The sequence below is a fragment of the Ursus americanus genome, chromosome 17, assembly GCF_024610735.1.
Source record: "Ursus americanus isolate L20-20 chromosome 17, mUrsAme1.1.p, whole genome shotgun sequence".
Lineage (NCBI taxonomy): Eukaryota > Metazoa > Chordata > Mammalia > Carnivora > Ursidae > Ursus > Ursus americanus.
Genome location: NC_142143.1, coordinates 57679858 through 57689328, shown reverse-complemented (window position 1 = coordinate 57689328; position 9471 = coordinate 57679858). Strand labels below are relative to the sequence as shown.

General features: G+C 35.8%; 1 pseudogene; it reads left to right on the top strand.

Annotated features, from left to right (window-relative positions):
- The first annotated feature begins 413 nt into the window (after positions 1-413).
- On the top strand, positions 414-1351 carry LOC123791613 (olfactory receptor 6C75-like; annotated as a pseudogene).
- Positions 1352-9471: the final 8120 nt, after the last annotated feature.

Below are 9471 nucleotides of genomic sequence, written 5' to 3'. Positions count from 1 at the left end.
TAGAAATGTTAAAAATTATATGAAGAAGAAAGCAACCAAAAATACCTTCAAAATATGGCAATATGCTAGAGTAAGCTCTGAGCCTTAGATTTTCATCTCACAGATTTTGTTCTCTTTTTTCCCCTTGCTTTCAGGATTATATCAAAACATTCAAGAGACAGGGATTTATACTGAGATATGTGAGACTACATTGAAAGAAATACAGGAATAATTAATATATTACATAATAAATTTGTCAGTTTTGGTAAGTATTTTGTTTCTACAACCACAAAATCATTTCTCTCTAAAAACACAAGGCAGCAATGATTTTAAGTGTGTCTGTGTGTGTGTTTCTTTTCTGGTGTCATACCTTTCTTATTTTTTCATCTATTTTTCAGCTAAAATGAAGAATACCATCATAAAGAAGGAAAATAATGAGAAATCACACAGCAGTAACAGAGTTTATTCTTCTCGGGTTGACGGATGACCCACAGTTGCAGGTTGTACTTTCCATATTTCTTCTTGTTACCTACATGCTCAGTGTGACGGGGAACCTGATCATTATCACCCTCACCCTTTCGGATCCCCACTTGCAGACTCCAATGTATTTCTTTCTTCGAAACTTCTCATTCCTAGAAATATCATTCACATCTGTCTGCATTCCCAGATTCCTTGTCACTATCATGACGAAGGACAGAACCATTACCCACAATGGTTGTGTGACTCAGCTATTTTTCTTCATCTTCTTGGGGGTGACCGAATTTTACCTTCTGGCCGCCATGTCCTATGACCGCTACGTGGCCATCTGCAAAACTCTCCATTACATGACCATCATGAGCAGCAGAGCCTGCATCCTTCTTGTCTTTAGCTCATGGCTCGCAGGATTCCTGGTCATCTTTCCACCAGTAATCCTGCTGCTTCAGTTGGATTTCTGTGCCTCCAATATAATTGATCATTTTATCTGTGACTCTTCTCCTATTCTACAGCTTTCTTGCACAAACACTCGCTTTCTAGAACTCATGGCATTTTTTTTAGCAGTGGTAACACTGATGGTCACCTTAACACTAGTTATTCTCTTTTATACATACATCATCTGGACAATTCTGAGAATTCCTTCCATGGTCAAAGGAAAAAAGCTTTTTCCACTTGTTCCTCCCATATGATAGTGGTCTCCCTCTCTTATGGCAGCTGCATCTTCATGTACATTAAGCCTTCCTCAAGGGAAAGAGTGACTTTAAACAAAGGAGTAGCTGTGCTCAATACCCCAGTCGCTCCTCTCTTGAATCCTTTCATATATACACTAAGAAACCAGCAGGTGAAGCAAGCCTTCAAAAACATGGTCCGGAGAATGGCCTTTTCTTCAAATAAATGAATGTGATTATGAGAAAGTAAACCCCTGAAAGCAAAGTTGAATGAAGAACTCTGCCTTTCTCTACATAAATTCTTTAAACACCTCAATTCTTTTTTCTGATATATATATATATATATATATATATATATATATATATATATATATATATATATATATATATATAATCAATGTCTCTTTTCCTTATTAGCCTAAAAACCAGGTCCTAACTGGTTTTCTACATAGGAGACGGTCAATCTTATCCTGTGTAACTAAATTTCAGTTGTCAGTAATCTCCATTGTTTCTCACATCAAAGCAAAGCTGCTTATACATTCATAGAAAAGATACAGGTTGCTATACTATAAGAAGCTATGAAAAACATATACAAATATGGAATGTATTTTATGTGAAATAAAAATATGTATCAACTAATATTTCTCAAATTTCTTCTTCCGCATCACCAAGAAAATATGTTTATAGATTTTATTTATTTATTTGTCAGAGAGAGAGAGAGAGCACAAGCAGGGGGAGCGGCAGGCAGAGGGAGAAGCAGGATCCCCACTGAGCAAGGAGCCGGATGCAGGGCTTGATCCCAGGACCCTGAGATCATGACCTGAATGGAAGGCAGACGCTTTACCAACTGAGCCACCCAGGCATCCCAAGAAAACATGTTTAAAATTAAAAGCATTATTAAAATGTCTCCATGAATTCATCAATAAAATGTAATTAAAACATGTTGAAAAATTAAATAGAAATTTAAGACAAAATCTGCTGTCAGACTTATCTTTGCCATTTGAATGAGGTGGTATCCATTTTGTATTAGGTTTTTTTAGAAAAAAATAGTTTCAGTGAAAGAGAAAAGATGAAATTTACCTTTTTCTTCCATTGATAATATATTCTAAAAAAATAGGTTAACTGAAGATTTCCCTATTTCTGACAAGCATATTTGAGAGGGAAAAGAGTGGTCTATAAAAGTAAATTAAGCTATCCTGATAGATTTCATATTTATCTTCAGACTGTTTCAACTTATATTAAGATGGTCTTTCCTACTGCCATGAAAAACAACAAGTTCAGAATCTAGAATGGTATGAGGTAGACTCCAGAGAGTATCTTGGAAATGACGATACATGAGTTTCTTATGCCTCAGTTTTCCTTTATTAGCAAATCTACATACTGTCTTTATCTTTCCAGCGCCTTCTTCACAGCAGGTTCTACCTCTGTCACCCAAATCTAAGAAAATGACTCTTGCAGGTATCTGAGAATGTAAAAAATGTGCTCAAGCCTGGTTGCTATAGTTAATGAGCCCCTTGACTCCAATGTGTCACTAAGAAAATTGGTTGTCTTGAGACAGTAGTTGTGAATCTAACTCAATACAAGGTAAGTGGATTTGACTTTGGTTTCTTGATTTCCAGCTTGGCCTGGTATATAGGTTAATGTAAAGAGCTCTACATAGTTTGTAAGTCCAAGATAGAAATACCTTTTCTTATTTCTCATAAACAGACAAGAGTGTCCGTGAGCACTCACTTACTTTTTCCCATTGTCCTTTCGTGGAATGGGTTACATTTTCTTTAAACAGGTTTAACATAATACTACCACAAAATGAAAATTAAATGATAATTTTATTCAATTTAAATTCTTTATTGGGCAATTTGTACAGAAATGAAATTATATAGGTTTGCTTTTGTAAGAATGTAACATGTAAGCCCAAATGCAAAAGTAAAAGTAGGAGGGTATACAAACAACATGAAAATATTAAGTAAGTGAATATATATATATATATATATATATATATATACACACACACACATATATATATATGGTATATATAATAAGTGTGTAGGTAGATGGAGAGAGAGGTAAAGAGAGAGAGGAAGGAAAGTAAGGGTAAGGGAAGGTTGATCCTCTTGATTGATAGAAAGTTCTCTGAAGATGTTTCTAATATTCATCTTGTTAGTAAGTTTAACTTGAAATACCATTGTAAAGTATCGTGAAATAATGAAATTTCTATTACAGATGTGATGGTTGATGAGAAATGCATCGGAGGTCATGTTTTTAGAGGCTTTCAAAAGTATTTAAATTCATATTATTTTTCACACTAATATTTCTAAAATGCTTTTCCTTTAACAATAGGGAAAATTACATGTATGTAGTGACTATGCAGAGCACACATGTCCCATAATCTTTTTAAAAATCAAATGGCAATTATCGTCACTTTCTTGGTTTGTGGTTATGGAAAACATAAATAGTAATTTATTTTCATTGGTGAATTATCATCTTGAAAGTTGATTCTGATAAACATAAAGTTAAATGGGAGCTTAGAATAAACATTTCTTAGTAATATTGTATTTTGGAATTTCATTGACTCATATTCCCAGGAAGCATTCCTCAAATTCTGGAGATTACAAAATACTCTCAACAGAGTATTAGTCATTCATGGACCATTGAATCTCTTGGGATCTTAATAACAAGTGATGACTGGCTGGAGGAAAAGATAATCACTAAAACTTACTGATCACAAAATCTAAGAATCACACAAAAAATTTTAGAAAAGCCTTCATTTTGTCTTATATATAAAAATGTTCAGAAGGAAAAGTGAACCAAATGAACAGATAACTGAATTAGAATAGAAAAGGAAGACACCAGTTATTTTATACGTTCCATGGAATTTCTGCCTTATCTTTTTTTTTTAATTTTAGTGTTTTTTTTAATTATATTATGTTAGTCACCATACAGTACATCCCTGGTTTCCGATGTAAGGCTCGATGATTCATTAGTTGCATATAACACCCAGTGCACCATGCAATACGTGCCCTCCTTATTACCCATCACCGGTCTATCCCATTCCCCCACCCCCTCCCCTCTGAAGCCCTGTTTGTTTCTCAGAGTCCATAGTCTCTCATGCTTCATTCCCCCTTCTGATTACCCCCTTTCTTTATCCCTTTCTCCCCCTACCTTATCTTAACCAGGCTGCCTGTGCTCAGTTAAATTCTTCTAAGTATGAACAAAGTAAATGTGGTAACATTTTTCTAAGACATTCCATTTAATCATGTTTTCTGTAAAAGGCAAACTACGTATTTCTTTTATCTAGAAACAACAGGAGAGGTGGTGGTATTTTCTAGTTCTCTATAACAACTTTTTTTTTTAAAGATTTTATTTATTTATTCGACAGAGATACAGAGATAGAGACAGCCAGCGAGAGAGGGAACACAAGCAGGGGGAGCGGGAGAGGAAGAAGCAGGCTCCCAGCGGAGGAGCCTGATGTGGGGCTCGATCCCACAACGCCGGGATCACGCCCTGAGCCGAAGGCAGACGCTTAACCGCTGTGCCACCCAGGCACCCCTCTATAACTACTTTTTATACTATTCATTTGCTTTCATAAATATTCAGTTTTTTTAAATCTCTAAATCACGTAGTACTAATGGAAACCTTTCAATACAGTCTTTTGAGAATTCTGTCTTAAATCCCTGCTTAAACTGAAATCATTAATATAGTTTAGCCTATGAGGAGAGAGGCAGAAATGGGTAGAAAGGCAGAAGAGGAAGAATCTAAGAGCACAGAAAGAACAACAAGCTTTCCTGTAAAGAGGACGGGGGTTGGATACTCAAATGAAATTATTTACCTTTTAAAATAACATTCAGAGAACATTGGACAAAGCATGGTCTTTCCCCCCTTTATGTGGCCAAACATGCTCTTTGGCAAATTCCACATGAAAAGAATTACTATTAGAAACTATATATTAGTTAAAAACTACATGAATAGATTTCACAGCATATTCAATTGCTTAAAGTTTCCTCCTTTTATTTATACTAAGGAGATTTTTAAACAGTATTAAAGATATTATCTTAAATTCATTGATTGCATACTTAAGTGATCTGAAGATTTGCTGAGTTTTTAATGAGGGGCAAATACTCTGAGCTGAGAGTAATACGCAATCTGAATGCGGCAAAACTTCATATCATTAAGCAGGTACTAGAGTCCACAAATCTAATGGGACAGCTTTTACTGAACAAATGAATGAAGGAGTGGGTGAATGAAGGCATGGAAGGCAGTTGGCTCTGGCAATAGCAAAAACAGGCCATTCTAAATATCATCTCTTTCTTTCCAGTTTCCTATGATATGTTCCTAGCTGCTATTTTCCCTGTTAGTTTCATTTTCCAGAATATATAAATCTACAAGAGTAGTGATATCCTCTATGCTATCTTCTTATCTCTGTGTGTGTGTGTGTGTGTGTGTGTGTGTATACAGTATCCCAAACATATTAATACTTAAACTAAATCTTTATGTGAAGATTTCAGAGCAGCATGAGTATATATGTGTAATTTTATTTATTTATTTATTTATTTATTTTGAGAAAGCAAAAGATCTCTTTCTCTTTCTCTGTGCAGGGAGGGGCAGAGGGAGAAGGAGACAGAGAATCCCAACAGGCTCCACTCCCAGCTCAGAGCCTGACAGGTGGTTCAATCCCATGACCCCAAGACCACGACCCAAACCAAAATCAAGAGCCAGATGCCCCACCGACTGAGTCACCCAGGTGCCCCCATATGTGTACTTTTGAGATGAATTGAAGATTTCAATACAATGAACTTTCCGTTTCTTCATAAGGAGAGGAATCACTCATCTGAATATACTGTCAGTCAGACTTTGGCTCTGCTGTAATAAACACATAAATAATCTTTTTACCCCATGTGGAAATCTAATGTTAAAAATCATCATTCTCAGTATTAGAAATAATTCCTAAACTGCTTCCAAGCACCAACTTGGATTTTTGTCCCATAACAACTAGTACTCATTGAAGGGTGGTACCAGATAGAAAATTAACTCTCATTACAATGCATAGGACAGCCTGAGGGAAGGTCAGGGTTTTGCAATGGTTCAAACATAGAATGGTAAGATCCAGAACTAACATATCAGTTCTGTGGATGTAAAAATATAAAAAAAAGTAAAATAAAAATAAATAAGAGGCATTTTCAAAAAACAAAATTTTCTTGAGGTGAGGGTGGGGCAAAAAATGCAAGCCTGTCGGGTAAGTAGAGGAAGCAATGACATCCAGGAATCTGGCTGAAGAGACACAATTCATTGTGAACTTTTCAATGAAGACAGGGAATGCAGGAAGAGTAGACAGTGGTGCAGGGAAGCAGTGAAAAAAAGCCAGTTGCTGTCATGTTCACTTCTGGGATGACATAGTAACAAGGAAGAAACTACATGCAAACATTTTGAAGACAATATGACATCAGGTGAGGAACGTTGTGGAAAGAACTTAAACACATAGAACTCTCTCTTCTAATACTACTTCTTAGCCATATCCGGGGTTGAATTTATTATTTTCTAGAGACTGAGTCCCATGCAGTCTCTCTGCACATTTGAGAATGTCATTACATTCACCATTCGAACTGCCTTAGAAAAGAATACTTTTATTTATTTATTTTTAAAGATTTTATTTATTTATTTGACAGAGAGAGAGACAGCCAGCGAGAGAGGGAACACAAGCAGGGGGAGTGGGACAGGAAGAAGCAGGCTCATAGCGGAGGAGCCTGATGTGGGGCTCGATCCCATAATGCCGGGATCACGCCCTGAGCCGAAGGCAGACGCTTAACGACTGCGCTACCCAGGCACCCCAGAAAAGAATGCTTTTAATTAATATGGATGACATGATCTAAAATGGCATTGCATCTCAAAATTAATGGAGAAATGCAAAGTAGGGAGAAGGAGCTATCAAGGAACAAAGGCCTTTCTCCAGGACTGCTCCATTCCTTATGTTGCTCCTTTCCAATTTCTAGATATATTGAGCAAAGAATTAATCTCTTACCTAATGAAAAAGAGTCTTTCCATACACTCACCAAAATCAGTGAGCATCTTGGAGGCTATAGTCCACATATAAATTACATGATCTGAGCACACCATAAGCCTTGGAACAATATTGTGTAGTCAATTCCATAACTATATAAGGGACAGTATTATGGATGCAATAGCATTTTAACATTTTGTTCTCATTTGATAGCAATAACCAAGAAAACCTTAGGCCAACGCATGAGGTACTAATCCAAACTTTACATTGATATCAGTCACAGTAAGTTCCATGTATTGAATATTAACAATGCAGAATGCATTTACAATTGTTTGATCACTGCACATGTATTGTCTCATTTAATCTTCATACCCACCTAATCATCATTGCTATATTTCAGGTAAGTAAAATCAGCCTTGCCTTTTCTATGCTCCCTGTCTGCCAACCACCCCCCTTATGGTATTATGTTTCTGTGACCATACAATATTGCATAAGCTTTGAAGGAACAGGACCTCCAGGAAAATTAAATTCCAACAGGTGTCATGCTCATAAGTGGAAGAGCTGAATCTCAAAGTCAGCGTTCTATACACAGAAGAGGGACTCACACTTATATGTGAAAAACAGTAATTTTACAATTTTAATTTTAAATTTAAGTTTAATTAATCTTACTTAATTTTAATTAAGTATATCTAAAAATAATTTGAAAATAAACTATATGACCCATTGCAAAGTTTAATTTGACATTTGACATTCTATTATTAGCATAAATAGATCCAAAATTAAATAATCTGGATATGATGAAAATATGAACATGTTAAAATTAAATTCTTGCATTACAATTTGTTTTGTTTTTATTGTTAAATGTGCCCCATGTACAGAGTGTATATAAAATTAATGATTGTTGTTTAAAATAATTTAAAAAAAAACAAGCATACTCCACTTCCCAGGCTAACATACCAAACACCATATTTTAACATAGAAACTCCCAGCTTTTCTGCCCCCCAAAATATAGATCTCAAAAGACACATCACCATACTGACGCTACTTTTATTTTCACACCATCAAAATTAACTCTGTATTTTTGTTTCTTTTCTGGGTTTTGGTCAGGTTTAGGGAATTTAGGGAATTAAAAATTACAAACAGTAAATTTCAGCTGCATGCTTTTACAAAATTTGAGAAACGTATGCAGTTATATGTCTACAAGCACAGTCAAAATTAATATTATCTCAATCCCTTCAAAATATTTCCCCATTCACTTTTGTAGTCAATGCCTATTCCTTATTCACAGCTCTTGAAGAATCCACTGGTCCATTATCGTTTGGTTTTGTTTATTTTGTATTGTCATAGAGAAGGAATCATATCATATATAGCTTTTGAGTATCCCTTTTTTCACCTTTAAAATGCTTTTGAAATTCATCCATGTGTTTACATATATCATTTGTTTATTCCTTGTTTATGTGGATACATGGATTCACCAGTTGATGGAAATTATAAAGCTTCAGGTTTCATATTTAAATAGAAGGTCTGTTTTGGGTTATCTTTTGTATATGATAAAAGATGTTGGGCTGGCCTAGAAAAGGGTCCAAGACACCCAAGATGGCCGACTATCCCACCAAGATTTAAACTGACACCCAAGATGGCCGACTCTCCCGCCAAGATTTAAACCTAAACCTAGGTGGGAAACCGAAACCCGTTTACCGACTTCCACCACCCCCAGCAGTACCCAATAAAACCCTGCCACGACTCTCCAAGACAGACTTTCCCCCACTCCCAGCGGTGCCCAATAAAAACCCTCGCTGCCCTGCCCTGGGCGCAACTTCACCGACTCAACGCTCTTTCCTGAGTTGGGGAACCTTGCCCGAGGGTGCTTGCAATAAAGTTCATCCTCTGGACCACGTTTGCCTTTGCGGTCTTGATTTCATTAGCGATGAGAAAAAAACCTAACAAAAGATATATGCTGTCGTTCAGATTTTGCTTATGGAAGTCCAATTGTTCCAGCACCATTTGCTTACAAATAATGTGTTGTCATTGAATCTTTTGGGCACCTATTTTAAAAGTTAATAGAGTCTATTTTTGGACTCTCTATTCTGTCCCTGGATCTATATATCTTTTCTTTTACCAATACCATATTCTCTTAATTAATCTACCTTATAACAAAGGATGGCTTAATAATTTTATTATATAAAAATTTACAACAAAATAAAAAGTTATTTTGACTATTTTAGGTTTTTTAGCTTTCCATAGAAATTTTAGATTAGGCTTGTAATATCAACAACAACAACCACAAAAACTTTCATTTTAAGCTTGACTTAAAGGACTTGGAATTCCCATTCTTAGAAAATAAAAGGCTAGGGGCGC